This window comes from Bubalus kerabau, chromosome 3 (assembly GCF_029407905.1).
Source record: "Bubalus kerabau isolate K-KA32 ecotype Philippines breed swamp buffalo chromosome 3, PCC_UOA_SB_1v2, whole genome shotgun sequence".
NCBI lineage: Eukaryota > Metazoa > Chordata > Mammalia > Artiodactyla > Bovidae > Bubalus > Bubalus kerabau.
This window is the reverse complement of record NC_073626.1, coordinates 172,187,165-172,207,710: the sequence shown is the minus strand read 5'-3', so window position 1 is coordinate 172,207,710 and position 20,546 is coordinate 172,187,165. Positions and strand designations below refer to the sequence as shown.

At 45.0% G+C, this 20,546-nt stretch overlaps 1 protein-coding gene and 1 long non-coding RNA gene across 2 annotated transcripts in view; one reads left to right on the top strand and one right to left on the bottom strand.

Moving 5' to 3' along the window:
- Positions 1-8,189: 8,189 nt before the first annotated feature.
- Positions 8,190-20,546, bottom strand: part of LOC129646849 (uncharacterized) — a 36,823-nt gene continuing 24,466 nt past the window's right edge. Inside the window, exon 5 of the long non-coding RNA XR_008712197.1 lies at positions 8,190-8,260. This is a non-coding gene — a long non-coding RNA (uncharacterized LOC129646849). The remainder of the gene's footprint in view (positions 8,261-20,546) is intronic.
- The window catches only part of SLC16A14 (solute carrier family 16 member 14), a 41,217-nt gene continuing 35,734 nt past the window's right edge, over positions 15,064-20,546 (top strand). The window contains exon 1 of the mRNA XM_055573690.1: positions 15,064-15,434. The gene's annotated coding sequence lies outside the window, so the exon portion shown is untranslated. The remainder of the gene's footprint in view (positions 15,435-20,546) is intronic.

The window sequence follows — 20,546 nt, the reverse complement described above, 5'->3', positions numbered from 1 at the left end:
TACAGCAAAATCTTCCACTCTTCCTGCTCCTCCACAATGTGACATTGTCACCCCTGCCCTTGAGAGGTGGGCGACCCTGCCCCCAGAATCAGGGTGGGCTGTGACTGCTTCAACTGCTAGGGAAACTTCTGAGTGTTCTGGAGCACTCATCCTCGGAGCTGGAGCCGCCATATACGTCATCCAGTTAAGGCGAGGCTGCCATGCTGGAGTGGCCACGTAGCATCCCATGCTCTTGAAACTTTCGACCGATATAAAAACCCTACCTTGTGCCTCATCCCCTCAGTTCTCTGCTCTCCTAAGAAACTGAGGAATCATCTGTGTTTAGCTGCTCCCAGTCAGAAGAGTGCGCTCTCCCAGTGAAATCCATGAGTAAGAACTGCTGTGAATGGCTCTCTAAAGGTAAGTTCACAAGGGTCCATCTGTGTTCTCTGTGTGCTCAGTCTCTCAGTCATGTCTGACACTTTGTGACACCATGGAGTGTAGCCCACCAGGCTCCTCTGTCCAGGGAATTTTCCAGACAAGCATACTGGGGCAGGTTGCCATTTCTTATTCCAGGGGATCTTCCTGACCCAGCCATTGAACCTGTGTCTCTGGCCTCTCCTGCACCAGCAGGCAGATTCTTTACCTAGAATCAGTGAGAATAATATAGCCCTCAGGGAGTTACAATATATCTCATTGTTTATTCCTCTATTCATCTTCCCCAAATGCTTTTGAGCTTGGGAATATGCAAGATATCTGTGATGTGTATCATATAAGAGTAATCAAGAAAACAAGTCATAGCCTTCAAGTTCCTCTCCCTATCATACCATCTTCCATTTATCACTTCTCTGTCTTTATCTCTATCTGGTTAAGTCATCTATTCGTTTACTTATCTACTCGTGAACACGAGTTTAGGCAAACTCAGGGAGATAGTGAAGGACAGGAAAGCCTGGTGTACAGCAGTCCATGTGATCGCAAAGAGTTGGACATGACTGAGCAATTGAACAACAGGCCAAGGAAGGAAAAAGCACATGGAAACAGAGGCATAAACTCAGGAAAATCCACTTTACCTGGATCACCTATGTCAGAGATATAGAGGAGATGACATCAGAAAATGAGCTGGGCTTGGATCGAGATCTTTAAGCAGTTGGTTAAGAAAACTGGCATGCCTGTTCTTCAAGGCAACTGTAACCTGCAGAAACCAGGGAGTGCATCCCTGCCTTTTTTGTGGGATTTTTTTTTTTTTTTGTCTAGAAATACTCAGCATGAGAACATGGGATGCAGTGGTGGGATGAAGTGCAGGGACTCTGAAGCCAAACTGCCCTGATTCAAATCTCAGCTGTGTGGACCTGGCAAGTTCCTTAACCTGTCTGTGCGCCTGCTTACTCACCTGTATTTGGGGGAATAAGAGCGTCTCCCTCTCGGAGGAGTTCTGAGGATTGTGTAACACAGTGCATGGGAGTGTTCTTCTGAGTGAGCACACACCAGGGGCCGGCCAGTTGAGTGGCATCACCTACCGGCCACACCCCCGTATGACGTACTTTATTCCTGACAGGGCCAGCCCTCCGGTTCCACTGCTGTAACCAGCTTCTTCAAACTCGATTAACTTAGCATGTGTCCATCTGGACTTCCTTCCCATATCCCTTTGTTGGAAAGCTGCCTAGAAGCTCTGTGTTCAAGGGCTGAAGGCTGTGCTTTACTGGTTATGATTGGGAAGAAAGTCAACTTCTTTACAAAGTACCCCCAAAACATCATTATTTGCAAATTATTCTTCCTGGGCCCATTCAATTACAACAAAAGGGAGATTCATCCTGTCTCAAGTTGGAAATATGATCCAGACCTCTGGCATCTGGGGAGCAGGGCAGGTGAAAGATGCTGGGGAAAGGTGGGGGGATCCCACTGTTCAGGGAGCAGACTGTACTGCACCCCATTCTCGAGCTCTCTGCCTGAAATTGAAATTCAATTTCTCCAGAAGACAACCCCACTGCGGGTTGGGAGATGGGCATTGCTTGGCTAATCATCTGAAACGATTAGTCTGGAGTGTGGATTGACCATCTGGAAGTTTTTTAAAACTCACCTCAGGATTTTTAACAGTCAGCCAGTGCTTGAGAACATTACCTTAAAGTAAACATACCAAATGTCAGTTATTTGACTACCATCTTGCTGAACTGCTATCTACTTACAAATCTCTTTGAAGCTGGCTTTTAACTTACGTTTTATATTAAAAGGAAGTGTCGTATCATTAGTGTAAATAGAAGACATGCCTACTCTTTGCCAAACCTACCTAAACACATAAAAGAACAAAGAGAACTCTCTCCTTGTTCCCCTCAGCCTCCTTTGTTTTACTTTTCTGAAAGATTTGTTTTGACGTGTACCATTTTTAAAGTCTTTATAGAATGTGTTGGGAGAAGGCAATGGCACCCCACTCCAGTACTGTTGCCCGGAAAATCCCATGGATGGAGAAGCCTGGTAGGCTGCAGTCCATGGGGTCGCTAAGAGTCAGACACACTGAGCGACTTCACTTTCACTTTCCACTTTCATGCATTGGAGAAGGAAATGGCAACCCACTACAATGTTCTTGCCTGGAGAATCCCATGGACGGAGAAGCCCGGTAGGCTGCAGTCCATGGGGTTGCACAGAGTTGGACACGACTGAAGCGACTTAGCAGCAGCAGCATAGAATGTGTTACAATATCGTTTCTGATTTATGTTTTGGTTTTTTGACCCCAAAGCATGTGGGATCTTAGCTCCCCAATCAGGGATCGAACCTGCACCCTCTGCATTGGGAGGCGAAGTCTTAACCACTGGATCACCAGGGAAGTCCTTGTTTTACTCTACAGCACTTGACACACCTGGTTCAAATGGTAAAGAATCTGCCTGCAGTGCAGGAGCCTTAGGAGATGCAGGTTTGATCCCTAGGTCTGGAAGATGCCCTGGAGAAGAGAATGGCTACCCACTCCAGCATTCTTGCGTGGAGAATTCCATGGACAGAGGAGCCTGGCGGGCTATAGTCCATGGGGTCTCAAAGAATTGGACACAACTGAGTAGCTAACACTAACACACCCCACCTGAAATATTGCACATTTTATTCTCCCCTAGAATACAGGCTCCATGAGTGCAGAGGCTCAGGCCATCTTTGCCCAGGGTAGCATTCTACATCACAGAAACTAACATGGCACATGATAAGCTCTTAATAACTAATAACTATTGTTAAATAAGTGAATAATTAACACAAAGGTAGGAAGGTACTTGTGCTCAGTTGTGTCCAACTATTTGCAACACTTTAGACTATATAGCCTCCAGGCTCCTCTGTCCATGGGATTTTTCAGGCAATAATACTGAAGTGGGCTGCCATTTCCTTCTCCAGGAGATCTTCCCACCCCAGGGATGGAACTCACATCTCCTGTGGCTCCTGCATTGCAGGCAGATTCTTTACTCACTGAGCCATCAGGGAAGCTGAATAAATGTGAAAGTGAAAGTTGTTCAGTTGTGTCCAATTCTTTGTGACCCCAAGAACTATACATTCCATGGAATTCTCCAGACCAGAATACTGGAGTGGGTAGCCTTTCCCTTCTCCAGGGGATCATCCCAACCCAGGAATTGAACCCAGGTCTCCCACATTGCAGGCAGATTCTTTACCAGCTGAGCCACAAGGGAAGCCCTGAATAAATAAAGGAAGCCATAAATAAATAAATGAAAACAAACAAGCTGGTTAAATTTCAGCTAATAGGGCTACTGTGAGATGACTATTAAGCCTGAAGCCTGTTCTTGCCCTTAACCAGAGAGAAGTGTTAAAGCCTTTCAACTCCTGAGACTTTCTTCTTCTCTATTCAAAGGACTAAAAAGGAATTGGACATGCATGTGTTTATTACTGACTTGTCAGCATCTAGAAACAGTGTCCAGCACCTCGTAGGAGCTCAATAATATTTTGCAATGCATGAGAGAGACTCAGTGTTAGCCATTGCTAGGCATTGCACAGTTGAAAATCACCAGTGTTCCCATATCCCTCTCTGGAAGATATTGTCTCAAGTCATTCTGACAGCCAGTCCTGATGCCCAAGAAGCACCTCCTCCTGATGTTGCAACGCAACCTCAAGGAACAATGTCACCCTCACTCCTCTTAGGTATATCCAAACTGAGGTGGGCCAGACCATGTTTCTCATCCTTCCCATTGACACACTTCTCTCCATGGAGGTTTAAAGCCACATGAAGCACATTTGATTATCAGTAGGTTTCTGGTTTTTTTTTTAACCCCATGTGTCCTAAAGACCCCACTGTGGTTCAAGTAGGTGGGATCTCAGGCTAGTTACACATCTGTGTGCAATGCTCACTTCAACTACACTGAAGCCCAGTTAACCATGCTTTGTGTAGGAGCAGCTAAGTAGCCAAAGGAATCCCCATCATTAGTCTATTCACCCCGAGGTGAAAGTCACTGAGGGCTGGGTTCAAGATCGAACCATCCATTCATGACAAAAGTTTTGAAAGACAACTCCCATGTCTGGCCACCTTGGTCCCTGTGGAGCTATTCACACCATCAATTGGGAACCAGCACATGGCTTAGAGGTCAACATCTTTATTTAAACACCCTCCCTCATCTTCCACCTGATTATCTCATCCCACAAAGAATATGCCTGAAAAGCAATTCCATGTACAGAGGAACCTGGCTGTCTACAGTCCACGGAGTCACAAAGAGTTGGACGTGGTTGAGTGACTAACGTGCTTTCATCTCATTCCACAAGGGGAGAGGGGACCACAGTAAAGTACTTAGAGAACATTTCTCTAAGTACTTAGGGGGACACTCTTCCCTGCAAACCTTCACTCTTCAGCTGAGCAGCCCTCTCAGTGCCCAGCAGCAAATTGCTCCACTGGGGTCGACATGTCTGATTCACTCTATCTCGCTCCAGGGGTCACAGGTGGGCTCACCTTCCACAATCGGAATGCACAAGGAGCCTCACAAAAGAATCATGAGAGCGGTGGAGGGCACAGGAGGAACCCAGAGGAACTAAGAGATACTACTTGTCTGAGCAAAGGAAACTCCTTGTAACTTTCTGATATATTTCCCAGGTCTGCAGAAGATCTGAAACCAAAGGCTGGGAAACAGGAAAAGCAAAAGCAGTGCAACATTGTTAACAAAGGTCATATGAACACTGTTTGATACTATATGGAATTCAGCATTGAAAAATTCAGTTAGAAAGGAACAGAGAACACTCCTGTCCCACTACCTGCCAGGCATTGTTCTAAGGACTTTATATACTTTCTTAATTCTTCTTTGCTCCTAAATACTTCAGGGAGCATTTCCTAAAAATAAGGACACTCTTCTTACATAACTACAGTAAAGTTTTCAAAATAAAAAAATTAGTAAAGTTATAATACAGTTACCTAATCTCTGTCCCTGAGTTGGACTTGGGCCGCTGTCCCCCTCTGACTGGTAAAAGCAATCTAAGCATCATGTGCTGTCATGTCTCTCTTGTCTCCTTTACCCTGGACCGTTTCTGAATCTTCATTCATCTTTCATGAGGCTGACCTTGAAGAGTACAGGCCGGTTGTTTTTCAGAATGCCCCTTAATTCAGGTTTATCTGATGCATCCTCACAATTAGATGGAGGCTATGTATCCTTTTGTCAAGAGTCTCACAGAAAAGGCATTGTGTGCTTAGTGTATCATGCTCTGGGGGGACGGGGGCACATTGATTGACTTTATACAGTTTAAGTCATTTACACCCCACCATAGTCCAAAGGATAAACCTTCTCCTCCTCTTCTTCCTCCCCCTTCTTCTTCTTCTACCTCTACCTCCTCCTCCTCCTCCTCAATCCCCTTCCCTGCTTCTTCCCATTTTACAGAAGATCAGACTGAGATTTACAAATGCTAACTAATCTCATTAAAAGGTGAAAAAAGTAATGAAAGTTGGGGTCTGAATCCAGGTAAGCAGGCTTCCCAGGTGGTTCTAGTGGTAAAGAATCCCCCTGCCAATGCAGGAGACACATCTTTGGATGAGGGTTCGATCCATGGGTCAGGAAGATTCCCCTAGAGGAGGAAATGGCAACCCACTCCAGTCTTCTTGCCTGGAGAAACCTGTGGACAGAGGAGCCTGGCAGGCCACAGTTCATGCGGTTGCAAAGAATCACAATGCAAAGACACGATGGAGCATGTGTGCACACACATGCACACACACACACTCACACACACACACGCACGCACACACACACACACACACACACACGAATGAAGCTCCAGGGTGTATGCTGTAAACCACTCATTTTTGCTGCCTCTCCAAAGTCCTCTTCTGGAAGGCAGTTTTCCCTGAGAGGTTATAGGTTTCAATGACACCGTTATCACAACGTTAGAAACAAGTCTCAATTATATGCCAACCACTGTGCCAACCAAACACAGCGCTTTACATGTGCTATCTTCTTATTGAATGCTTTCAATATCCCTTCGAAGTAGTTCTGTCATCATACCCACTCTCCGGTGAATGCCCAGGATCCGAAGAACAGAGGGGAGGTGTGGGGCTCCCTGCGTGGGTCTGACCTCACCACGTGGACCTCCAAGCACTACCTTCTCTTGGCTTCTGCACTCATGCTCTGCTGCTTCGCAACCAGGATAAGGAGAGCTCCTGGGCTTTTATAATCACTGGTTACACATTCTTTAGAGTTTCCTCATGCTGGCCTTTGGCCTTCTCAATACACTGAAATCATCCGATCCTCCCTTGCAGAAGAGCCAGGGCAGGCCGAGCTAGGGAACTGGCTCGGGGCTGGAAGGCCCACTGCTATCTCAGAGCACTGGAAGCTCAACTTGTTCTCAAGGTGAAGAGAAATCTGGGGACTTGAGACACAAGGCCAGATCAACACAAGCAAGAGGCAGTAGGAAAGTCCAAGGTCAAGGGCAGGACAGAGCAAAGAGGTCCCAGATCATTGCTACAACAGGGCTGGACAGCTGCAACCCATTCTGATTAATCTCTGGCTAATAGGTTTCCTAGATTTGTCTGTCCAGCTTACAGGTACAGAGTAGAAATATAAGAAATCCATCCAAAAAAAAAAAATGATCATAGAAAAGAGAACCATCTTCTTCCTATGTAAGGTAAAAGAACCTGCCTACTGATTCTCCCTTAAACCATCTGTACATTATTCTTCAATAGCTTGTACTAATTTTACCAGATAACACATTTATCCCACAAACATGGTGCAAGTGCTTCTCCCAAACTCCTTTCCTCTTAAAATTAGGGCATTCACATCTCATATCTTCAACTGCTTTCATCAGAACCATTTGCTTCTCAAGTAAAGGCACACTGAAGTCATGGTTGACAGGAAGAAGCACGAGATCTTTCTCACAGAGACTTTAGTCCTATTTATTGATGACCTGCTCAAAGAATATGTTCTGGAGCTGACTTTTGAATGTTAAACATGATTGTTTAATGCCAATGACCCATTTTTGAACCCACAAAATAGTTTAAAAATAGTATAAGTTACGAGTGTGCTCTGTTTCATGGGGAATAAAATTTAAGCGTATACCTATTAAACATATCAGTATATGAGGATTCTTCTAGCCTCAGAAGGATTCCCTGAAATCCCATTAGTGAATACCCTGACAGCAGTTAAAATATTAGTAAGATTTGATCTATGTGACACTTGTCAGGGAAATGGGTATTAAAGAAAAGAACAAAAATCTACAGCTGCAAGAAAAAGCCATAATCATTTGCTAGTATCACTGATTTCATAAAAAAAAATCTGAAAACAATTTATAATGTTAGCCAACAAAACTATTATACAACCCCCTGAACCAAGCATTACTTTTTAAAGACATATGTGTGAGAAAATGTTTGATTTCCAAATAAATGGCAGAACTGGGGTTTTAGACCTGGTACATTTATGAAAGCATATGCTACTACGTGAGGATATTGGTTATTTTTATCAGAAAGAAAAATGTAACAAACTTGGAAGAGGAATGTAAAGACAGGAACACGTCGCTAATCTGGCTACACATCTCTTCACCCTTAATCTGTTCTTTGAATTTGAAGCCAAGGTAAATGTAAGCTTGTAACTATCACCAGAGGCAGGGGAAGTTTTGAAGGTGTTTTGGAATAAAGACTGGGGAAGTCCTAGACCATGAAGAAAATCTTGAAGCACTTAGGATTTCTCTTCCATCCTGCTTGCTATAAATATCCCTTGGGAAAAGCAAATAGGCTTCTCACACGGTCTTGTGAACTGGACTTGCAGGAAAACACAAGGGCTCTGTTGTAGTATGTCCATCAGATATGTATGTGCCGGCAGCGAGACAAATGGTGAGGCTGCAGGAACCAAGGAGCAGGACAGAGGTTGATGAACTTAAAAATAATTAAGCTTTGGGCTTCCCTGGAGATCAGTTCTGGGTGTTCATTGGAAGGACTGATGTTGAAGCTGAAACTCCAATACTTTGGCCACCTGATGCGAAGAGCTGACTCATTTGAAAGGACCCTGATGCTGGGAAAGGTTGAGGGCAGGAGGAGAAAGGGACAACAGAGGATGAGATGGTTGGATGGCATCACCGACTCAATGGATATGGGTTTGGGTGGACTCCAGGAGTTGGTGATGGATAGGGAGGCTTGGCGTGCGCAAAGAGTTGGACACAACTGAGCGACTGAACTGAACTGAGTGGCTCAGTGGTAAACAATCCGCCTGCCAATGCAGGAGATGTAAGAGATGTGGGTTCGATCCCTGGTCCAGGAAATTTTTAGATTTATGTATAAGTGATAACGTACAGCATTTGTCTTTTTCTGTCTGACTTTTTTCACTAAGGATAATACCCTCCAGCTTCACCCATGTTGTTACAAATGCAAATGAAAAAATCTAATTCATTTTTATGCCTAAGTAGTATTCCACTGTGTGTATATATACACACACACCACATCTTCTTTATCCATTCACCTGTTGATAGACACTTAGGTTGCTTCAGTATCTTGGCTTTTTAAAGGCTGCTATGAACATTGAGGTGCATGTATCTTTTCGAATTGGTGTTTTCATTTTCTACAGATATATACCTAGCAGTGGAATTGCTGCATCGCTTGGTAGTTCTACTTGTAATTTTTTGAGGGGCCTCCATGCTGTTTTCCACAGTGGCTGCTCCAATTTACATTCCCACCAATAGCGTTCGAGGAGTCCCGTTTCTCCACATCCTTGCCAATATCTATTATTTGTAGTCTTTATGATGACAGCCATACGTACAGGTGTGAAGTGATAAGTCGTTGTGGTTTTGATTTGAATTTCTCTAATGATGAATGATTCTGAGCATCTTTTCACGTGCCTGTTGGCCATCCGTTATATCTTCTTCGGAAACATGTCTATTCATGTCTTCTGCCCATGTTTTGACATTACTTTGCCAACAAAGGTCCGTCTAGTCAAGGCTATGATAAGTTTTTTGATATTAAGTTGTATGAGCTGTTTATGTATTTTGGATATTAACCCCTTATCAGTCATATCATTTGCAAATATTTTCTCCATTCAGTAAGTTGTCTTTTCACTTTGTCCATGGTTTACTTTGCTGTGCAAAAGCTTTTCCGTTTAATTAGGTAGAAGTTAATTACATTCCTTTCATAGACTTGCACAGCCAGCACCAAAATCACTTCTAGAGCATTTTATCGTCCCAAGCAGGCCCTGTACTCATTAGCAGACACTCTATTTCCTCCCCAACATTCCCAGCCTGGGTGCCCCTCAACTACTTTCTGTCTCTCTGTACCTATTCTGGACATTTTATGTAACTGAATCACACAGTACATGCTATTTTGTGACTGACCATTTTTACTTAGCATAATGCATTCAAGACTCATCCATGTTGTAGCGCATGTCAATACTTCATTTATTTTTATTGCTGAATAAAGTTCTAGTATATGGATATATCACATTTTATTTATCCATGCATTAGTTGCTCGACATTTAGGTTGTTTCCATTTTTGGCTTTTATGCAGACTGCTGCTATGAACATTCATGTATAAGATTTTGAGTGGACATATGTTTTCATTAATCTTGGGCATATACCTTGGAGTGGAAATGCTGTGCCATATGGTAATTCTATGTTTAAACTTTTGAGGAATTGCCAACCTCTTTTCCAAAGCAAAGTATATGAGGGTTCCAATATCCCCATATCCTCACCAACACATTTTGGTCAGGTTGACACATAAAATCAACCATCACAGTCTATTGCATTAAGCCTGGAAGGGTGTGGGTAGGCTGCCTTCTATACTGACAGATGGGCAGAATGACGGTCTGGGATAACTATGTAGTTTCTAGGTCACCTTCATATCTGGACTGGCTATAAAAACAGTTTTGTCAAGCTGACACTTTAGGGCAGGGGTCCCCAACCTCCAGACTGCAGATAGGTACCTCATGTCAGATCAGCAGCATTAGATTAAAGTGCGCAATTGGCACATTAATGCTAGCCTTAGGAAGATGACACCACCCTTATGGCAGAAAGTGAAGAACTAAAGAGCCTCTTGATGAAAGTTAAAGAGGAGAGTGAAAAAGTTGGCTTAAAGGTCAACATTCAGTAAACAAAGATCATGGCATCTGGTCCCATCACTTCATGGCAAATAGATGGAGAAACAGTGGAAACAGTGGCAGACTTTATTTTGGGGGGCTCCAAAATCCCTGCAGATGGTAACTACAGCCATGAAATAAAAAGACACTCCTTGAAAGAAAAGTTATGACCAACCTAGACAGCATATTAAAAAGCAGAGACATTACTTTGCCAACAAAGGTCCGTCTAGTCAAGGCTATGGTTTTTCTACTAGTCATGCATGGATGTGAGAGTTGGACTATAAAGAAAGCTGAGTGCCAAAGAATTGATGCTTTTGAACTGTGGTGTTGGAGAAGAGTCTTGAGAGTCCCTTGGACTGCAAGGAGATATAACCAGTCAATCCTAAAGGAGATCAGTCCTGAATATTCACTGGGAGGACTGATGTTGAAGCTGAAACTCCAATACTTTGGCCACCTCATGCAAAAAGCTGACTCATTTGAAAAGACCCTGATGCTGGGAAACATTGAAGGCAGGAGGAGAAGGGGTTGACAGAGGATGAGATGGTTGGATGGCATCACCGAACTGAAATGATTCTATGTGCATGTGTGTATAAAAATTTAAAAAAAATTTTTTACACACTTTGCCCAACAATTTTACCCTGCTAGTAATGCTTAAGTATATAAGCTTATAAATAAATAGAACATATGAATAATTTGCTAATTACAAGTTCATTCAAAATTGTATTGAGATGGTAATTGTGTATGTTCCAGAAGAAACTACTTAATAAAGTACAGCAAAAACAAAAAAACAAAAAGGAAGTGTACAATAAAAATACTGCACTTGAATTATCCCAAAACCATCCCTCCCCCTCTCTGGTCTGTAGAAAAATCGTCTTCCAGGAAACCAGTTCCTGGTGCCAAGAAAGGTTGGGGAGCACTGGTTTACCCTAAAACCTTCAATATTCTGTGCTAGAACTTCCTCAAAAGTTGATTTGCTCCTACTTTCTGTCTAATCCATACCACCAAGGCCCCAAAATTGAAGCACAGATTGTCCACAGCCTTAGTTCCACCCCAGTTTCAACAATGAGTTCTGAAAGCAGCTGAATAAATAATAGAAACTAAGAGGAAAGGCTTTTAGAAGCAGCACTTGAATCATTTTATCTCTTAAAGGACAAGGTTATTACTCGATACAATGAAGTTTAAAGTAAGATTACTATTGTGAAACGATATGTGATTTGCCTAGAACTCAAGAGATAATGTCAGGGTCTTCTACCTAGATACATGAAAAGAGTTCAGCACTTGTCTTTAACGTTCTGATTTAGAATGGTTTTTTATTCATTTAACCCAAACACACCCATCTGTGACGCACAGATAGTAAGCGCCTTTGCTCCAGGCCTGCTCTCAATCTAGCTGTGTCAACAAAAGACTGCCAGACAGTTAAGAGCAATGACACTTGGGAAAGAAAATGATTTCTTGGAAAAGCCTTCTATGGGAAATGAAATCAGTGTCCTGAAGAGACAGCTGTAGTCCCATGCTCACTGCAGCATTATTTACAGTAGCCAAAATATGGAGATAATCTAAGTGTCCATTGATGGAAAATGTGATATATACATGATGGAATATTATTCAGCTATTAAAAAAGAAGGAAATCCTGCCACTTGTGACAGGATGAATCTGGAAGACACTGTGGCAAGTGTAATAAACCAGGCAGAGAAAGACAAATACTGTAGGATCTCACTCATATGTAGAATCTAAAAAAAAAAGAGTCGAACTCATGGAAGCAGAGAGCAGAACAGTGGTTGCCAGGGTCTAGTGGGTGAGAGAAATGTGGAAATGTTGGTCAAAAATCTATGGTGCAGCATGGTGACTATAGTTAACAATATGGTAATGTATGCTTAGGGCTTCCCTGGTGGCTCAGATGGTAAAGAATCTGCCTGCAATGAGGGAGACCTGGGTTCCATCTCTGGGTCAGGAAGATCCCTGGAGGAGGGAATGGCAACCCACTCCACTATTCTTGCCTGGAGAAATTCATGGACAGAGAAGCTTGGTGGGCTACAATCCATAGGGATGTAAAGGGTCAGACATGACTGAGCAACTAACACTTTCACTAAATGTATGCATGAAATCTGCTGAGAGAGTAGACAAAGCATTCTCACCACCACCAAAAAAAAAGCAACCCAGGGACACATGAAGTAATAGATGTTTTTATTGACTTGATTGTGATGTGATAGTCATTTCACAATATATATGTGTATCAAATCATCACATTGTACATTTTAAGTGTGTATAATTTATTTGTCAATTATATCTCAATAAAGCTGGAAGGGGAAAAGAGAAAAGCCTTTTGTGGGTATTCTGGATGCAAAGTACCCATGGTCCAGAGGAGAAGTTTCGCAGAGAGCAGATGAGAGTTTGCCTCGGGTTGTGGGGGGTGAGGTGGCTGGCTTTCAAAGGGCACAGAAAAATTCTGGAGTTATTTGATTGAGCTGATGGTTCCAAAGACTTATGCTAAAACTCATCAAGTTGTACATTTAAATATATACAGTTCACACTACATGAATTATACCTCAATAAATCTAAAATATTTCAGAGGGATTAAAAAAAAGATTTAGTCTTACAGAGAAAAAAACTTACAGAGCTCTTTCCAAACAAGATGGATCATCTATGCTTGAGGTATTTGCCAGAAACTCTATCTTGACTTACTGTCAAAAGCCAGGTTGAAATGAACGGTATCTGAGAAGGTCACCCCACAAGAATACTAACCATCCATTTGCTCATGTTCTGATCAGCAAAAGGAAAACATATGAACCACATAAGCCTGGTACCTCATCAAAATGTTCTCACTTAACTACAGTTTCTTGTAATGTTCTCAATTATTTTTAATCAAGGCTTGATATAAGAAGGAGCAATATGAATATTTTTGTTTTGCAAAAAAAAAAAAAAGGTACTAGTAATAAAGATGGAAATTTATGATAAGTCGAATTATAGTCCCTCAAAGATGTCCACTGGCTTCCCTGGTGGCTCAGATGGTAAAAAAAAAAAAAAAAAAAAAATCCACCTGCGATACAAGAGATATGGGTTTGATCCCTAGATTGGGAAAGTCCCCTAGAGAAGGGAATGGCAACCCACTCCAGTATTCTTGCGTGGAGAATCCCATGGACAGAGGGGCCTGGCAGGTTGCAGTTCCATAGGGTCGCAAAGGGTCAGACAAAATTGAGCGACTAACAGTTTCACTTTCAAAGATATCCACATCATAAACTCTGGACCCTGTAAATATGTTACCTTACAGAGCAAAGGGGAATTGAGGTTGCAGGTGTCATTAAGAATGTTAATCAGCTGACCTTAAAATGGGGAGATTGTTTGGATTATCCAATAACCCAGTTACCCCGGGTAGGCCCAATGTAATCCCAAGAGCCCTTAAATGTGGAAGAGAGGCAGAACAGAAGAGCCTGCCGGAGCTGTGACTGTGTAGAAAGGTACAGAATGATGCAGCCATTTCTGGCTTTGAAGACAGAAGAAGTGGCTGGGATCCAGGGAATGTGGGCTGACTCCAGAAGTCTGAGTTCTCCCCTAGGCCTGCCAGGAGGAACACAAACCTGAAAACTCCTTGATTTTAGCCAAGATCCCTTTCAGACTTCTGACCCCCAGAATTATGAAATAGTAAGCATCACTGACTCGATGGACATGAGTCTGAGTGAACTCCAGGAGTTGGTGATGGACAGGGAGGCCTGGTGTGCTGTGATTCATGGGGTCACGAAGAGTCCTCTACGACTGATCGACTGAACTGAGCTGAACTGAAGCTACTGCTTTCAGTCACGAAGATGGTGATACTCTATTAGAACAGCAATAGAGAACAGAGCGTGTCCAGTGAAGTAAAATAGCGATGGTTTCATTTATTCACACATTCACTTAACAAATACTGAAAACTCTCTCTGGGCAAAGCATTGAGTTGGGTACCCTGTTGGGAACAAAGCAGGTACAGGTGGAAATGAAATCTATGGTGCCCATGAATCTAGGAACCAGACAATGGTCAGATACTGGAAAGAGAAAAGGAGAGATACCATGCAGGATGAAGTGACCTGAGTGAAAGTCGCTCAGTCGCGTCCGACTCTTTGTGATCCCATGGAATGTAGCCTGCCAGGCTCCTCTGTCCATGGAATTCTCCAAGCCAGAATACTGGAATGGGTAGCCTTTCCCTTCTTCAGGGGATCTTCCCAACCCAGGGATCAAACCCAGGTCTCCTGCATTGCAGGCGGATTCTTAACCAGCTGAGCCACAAGGGAACCCACCACGAAGGCTTTGGTCGCGAATGCTGCAGGGCCTGCCCGACTCTTCCACCTACAAACTGCTATATTATGTGGCCCAGCCTTCAGTTAGTTTTTTTTTTTTTTTTTTTCTTCCCCCATCACTTCTCTCCCATCTCAGAGAAATAGAAGGTCCTTCTATTCCCACCTGCATCTTAGGTTTCAGTCCCTTTCCTCCAGTTATAAACGTGCCGAGAGCATTTAAAAACCTCAGTCAAAGCTGGAAACTACAACCCGCCACAAGAGTGTGCACGCGAGGTGACTGCATTTTTTTTTTTTTTTTCCCTGCCAAACCAGAATTAGCCGGTATGGGAATGAACAAGCGTGGAGATTTGAAATTGCACGGATTGGAAGGAAGCTCAGGTTAGGTTCGGGCACCTCCAAACGCACGCCACCCCCTTTTTTTTTAAAGCCACATGGACTGAGGTCTTGATCTCCAAGCTCCCCAAGACGGAGCCGGCCGGGCAGCGAGAAGCAGAGGCGCCGGGAGCCCGCACCGCGCGCGGAGCCGGGCGGAGCGCCGAGCCGCGGGCGCAGGCAGCTTCGGGATGATCCGCGACATCGCCACAAATCTCTCCGCCCAACAGCTCCGGGGGCTCAGAGGAAGGCAGCGAGTTCGGAGATCCGGGCCGGGAGCCGAGTGAGGCCGCCGCCCGGCGGGCTGTGGGCGGTGAGTATTCCGGGCCGCGCTGCGCCGCGGGCCCGAGGATGGAGAGGCGCCGGGGGCATCTTGGACTGCGGTGGCCGCTGTTCCCCGAGACGCCCGGGAAGCGGCGGCGCGGGCCCCCGGGCCGGATCGGGGAAGGGGCTTCAGGGCGATCGAGGGCAGGGCTGCGCGGAGGCGCGGTGGTCCAGCCCAGGCCGCCCGCCTGGGGGCTCGGGAGCCGCGGGTGAGGTCACCTCGGGGCGGGCGGGCTAGCGCCGGGCCGGGGCGGAGCGTGGGGACGCGCGTCTCTCCCACCGTGTCTAGGGCCCCGCGCGCGTCGTCCAGGGCGCACGGCTCCCCTCCTCACTCCCGCCCGGCCCCGGAGGCGCCCTCGGCTCTGCGCCCAGCCTCGCCCCCCGCATCTTCTCCCGACCCCTGTTAGGGACTCGAACTACAAATGATGGGGCCCGGGGAGGAGGGGGCGGGGGGACCCGGGTCAGAGGACTTTCGGGGTTGCTGGAGGACTCCTGGCGCAGGCTGCAGGGATTGCGATCGGCCCCGCTTCCCCGCGGAGCTGGCGGGCTCCCAGCGTGTGGGGAGACGCGGGATGGAGCGGGGGTGAGGGAGTCTCGAGGTGCTGGGGAAGGGGGAGCACCGAGGGTCCCTCTCGAAGAGGGCGGCGATCGGGGGAGGCAGGCGGCGGGAAGGCCAGACCGCGGGGGGTCCAGCCCCCGGCTTGAGATTCGGGTCCCTCAGTTGCGGTTCTGATCGAGGCCCCTCAGGAAGGGAAGAGGAGACAAAAATGAGGCGAGGGGCCGGGGGCGGGGGCGGCTTTGTCGGGACCGGACGCCGCTGAGGCCTCGGAAGGCGTTTTAGGAGCTCAACTCTGCTTAACAATTAAGCCGTTTTCTTTCCACGGAAAAGCTGATCTAGGCTCATTAGCAAGGATGAGTGAGGGTTATTATTGGACATTGGAAAGGTTCCTTTTCGCTTTGCCTGTGATGTGTGTATGTGTATGAGACAGTCAGTCAGTCAGTTAGTTATTCACCATTCACTAGTGATGGTGGATAAAATAAGCTTTGGAATCCCTCAGACCCGGGTCCAAATTTGGCTTACCACGCAGGTGGCGCCAGTAGTAAAGAACCCACCTGCCAAAGCAGGTAGACTTAAGAGAGGTGGGTTCGATCCCTGTGTTGGGAAGATCCCCTGCAGGAGGGCATGGCAACCCATTGCAGTTTCCTTGCCTGGAGAATCCCATGGACAGAGGAACCTGGTGGGCTACCGTCCATAGGGTCGCAGAGTTGGACATGACTGAAGCAACTTAGCATGCGTGCACCTGGTAGTTTAGCCTCTCTAAGCTACGTGGCCCCCATTCTACAAGTAGCCTCAATTTCCTTATCTGTGAAATGGAACATTAGTATCAACTGGACAGAATCGTGGTGGAGAAGCCACCAAGCACAATCCCTGGCCATAGGAGGCACTCAGGTGTTCAGTTCCCTCTAATTCAGCGTGAACCTGGCTAGGGTACCTGACAGTCGTTTCTACTGCGCTGTGGTCTCCGCACTAGCTCAGCTGTTCCAGGCTCTTTAGCCTGTTGACCTCAAGTGCACCCTCCAAAGGCTGGATATTTCCAGTGCACACCAGGTCTAGAGTGCAAATATTGATAAAGCCAAATTACAGAGAGGCCCACTACACACCTACATCTAATGACGAACCTACTACCAGCATAGCTGTCCACCTCTGGGGAAGATTGTATTTTATATTTTATTTTGGAGCTTTCCCTTTCACTTCTCATTTATAATGAACTCCTTACATGCTAACATAGTCGACCCTGATGCTGGGAAAGATTGAGGGCAGGAGTAGAAGGGGACAACAGAGAATGAGATGGTTAGATGGCATCACTGATTCAAGGGACATGAGTTTGAGCAAACTCTGGGAGATAGTGAAAGACAGGGAAGCCTGGCATGCTGCAGTCCATGGGATCACAGAGAGTTGGACCAAACAACAACATCACAATAGTCAAATTAAAAATCGATGACTTGCTTATAAAACTTACTCCCCTAACAGTGATGTGGAAAGTTTAATTTCCTTTTAATCTCTGAAACACTCCCACAGGCTCTGAATTATTTTCATTTCTGCCTGTTACCAGGTAAATATGTAGCTGATTTCCATGTCATAGCCTGCATGTGTTACTTCATTTACCCCATGAATAGTTTCTCTTTCACTGGTAATGAGCTCACTTTAGGGAAGGATGGGAAGTTGACTGTTGGTCCCTAATCTTCCCATCTCCTTCCTTCAGCTTCTTCAGTGCAAGGCCCTAATGTGACTGGCAGAGCTTCTATTGCAGGTGAACCTAGAATGGGTTACATCTTATACTTCCCTTTCTATCATTAGGCAGACTGTCCTCTCATGGTGGGAGAAGAGGGTGTTGGGGAAGCACACACACAAGTCTACAGCCCAATGCAGACTAGTCTTCCCAAGGGAAACAGCTCTGAATTGCCACCAGTCTACTGGAGGCAAGAAGCTGAACCAGGAGATGTTTAAAAGATAGAGGGAACTTTACTCTTATAGTAGTTTGTTATTCAGTCACTAAATTGTGCCCAACTCTTTGCCACCCCATGGACTGCAGCACACCAGACTTCCCTGTCCTTCACCATCTCCTAGAGCTTGCTCAAACTCATGTCCATTGAGTCAGTGATGCCATCTAACCATCTCATCCTCTGTTGCCCCCTTCTCCTCCTGCCCTCAATCTTTCCCAGCATCAAGGTCTTTGCTTCAGATGGCCAAAGTATTGGAGCTTCAGCATGAGTTCTTCCAATGAATATTCAAGGTTGATTTCCTTTAGGATTGACTGATTTGATCTCCTTGATATATATTTAGAACTTTCCCCAAAAATTTAAATAAAAGAGAAATTACTTGAAAGACCATTATTCAAAGAATAATCTCTATCAACAGGTTTGTTTCACTCCAGTCTGTTTTTCCCCCCCATGGATAACATATTTTTAAAAACAACCAAAAAGGAGTTATTTCATGCACCCCATTTTGTGAGCCCCCAAGTATAATTCACCTTAGTGTGACCTTTATATGTCTTCAAAGAGCTTGTGTAGTTTCATTTTTGATGGTGCACTGGCATTGCATAGCTATGGCATGAGTGACTGATCTAACACTTACTGTAATGCTGGGTATTAGAGATATTTGTAAGGTCGGTTTTTTTTTTCTCTCATTCTTTCAAAATTTCACTATTAGAATTCAGTTAAGCCTTGAAGGATGAGCAGAAGAGGAGCAGGAGATTTGAAGGAGAGAAGAGTGTTCCCAAAAGAAGAAAACGTCATGCAGAAAAACTTGCAAGGCTGTGCCAGGTTCAGGGAGCTGCAGGTGCTTCCACCAGCCTGGAAAGTAGAGGGCAAAGGTGAAGAACGGGAGGAGGGAGCTGGCAGAGCGGCAGATAACGCAAGAGGAGAACCTGGGGGCAGACAGGGCAGTTTGAACTTGATCCTCAAGATAACGTGACAGGGTGGGGAAGTTACATGGTAAGATAGCATTTTATCGCTCCCAGCAGCCTGGGTAAACAAGAAGTGACGGAAAGAACCCAGCAGAGAGCAGCAGCGTGGGCAGGAAGTGTAGTGGCTGAGAACTGCCCAGCTGTTTAAGAGATAGAATCATCTAAAAGATAAAAACAATGAGTACGAAAGGAAGAGTCAAGATGTGTTAATTGCTCGGGGGTGTCTGACTCTTGCAACACCATGGACTGTAGCCTGCCAGGCTGTCTGTCTGTGGAATTTCCCAGGCAAGAGTACTGGAGTGGGTTGCCATTTCCTTCTCCAGGGCATCGAACCCGGGTCTCCTGCATTGCAGGTAGACGCTTTACTGTCTGAGCCACCAGGGAAGCCCAATAGATAAAAATAATGAGTAGGAGAGAAGGGAAGAGTCACGATGAGCCCCAGGATAGATCCTTTAAATTGCTCTTCCACTAGCATCCTTGATCTTTTAGTGCCTGTTTCTTCCCAACAAACTCTTAGTCTGGGGATTAGTGAACTTTACCTATAAAGTGTCAGAGAGTAAGCATTTTAAGTTCTGCAGGTCACATAGCCTTGAAAAAGGTAAAAACAATTCTTTGCTCAGGAGTGTACAGAGAGAGGCTGTGCAAACGGCACAGGATGCCTCCCCAAGGGAGGTTGGGCTCTGGGTGCTTTGCCACAGTCTGCTTCTGTCCTCTCATCCATGTGCCAGTACTGCACAGAAAAGTCCCCCAGTTGGAGGTGTTCCTAGTGTATTTGGGACTGTTTTTTACATCACCTTCCTCCACTGCAACTAAAGGATTTTCAGTAATAATCACGTGTCACGGTCAGTAATAACTGTTTTCTGATTTGCTCTTCTGTTTTAAAATAATTACCTGAAACAAAGAATGCATTTGCATTTTAAAGACATTATTCAAACTGAGTAAAACATTTTTTGCATTGACTGCTTTCCAAACCCAAGTTTTTCACCCTGCGCTCTTGCACTCTGTTTCGCTCTTTTAAATTTTAAACAAAAATGAAGACTGCAGGTGGGCATGTGGAGGGCAAAAGTCAAGTAGCTGGCATCCTGCTCTTCATCTCCACCATCATGTGATGTCAGGGTCCATCTCGAAGGTCCTGCTAAAGGCAGTGATGTGTAACATTGCAGGCACTGCAGACTCAAACTGAGCTGAGCTGAGTGTCAGCAGTTCTAAATTCTTAGAAACTCTTACTGTCAAAACAGATATGTGCATACAGATGGTCAAAAGACACAGGAAAAGATGTTCAATGCAAATTAAAATTTCAGTGGTCAGAATAGCCACCGTCAAGAAGTCTACAAATAATAAATTCTGGGGAGGATGTGGAGAAAAAGGGAACCCTCCTACACTGTTGGTAGAAATATAAATTTGTGCAGCCGCTATAGAAAACAGTATGGAGAGTCCTTTAAAAACTAAAAATAGAGTTGCCATACGATCTAGCGGTTCCACTCATGGGCATGTATCTGGAGAAAACCATAATTCAAAAAGATACATTCACCCGAATTTTCACTGCAGCACTGTTGACCATCGCCCAAACACAGAAGTAGCCAATATGTCCATCAACAGAGGAATGGATAGAGAAGATGTGGTACATATATACA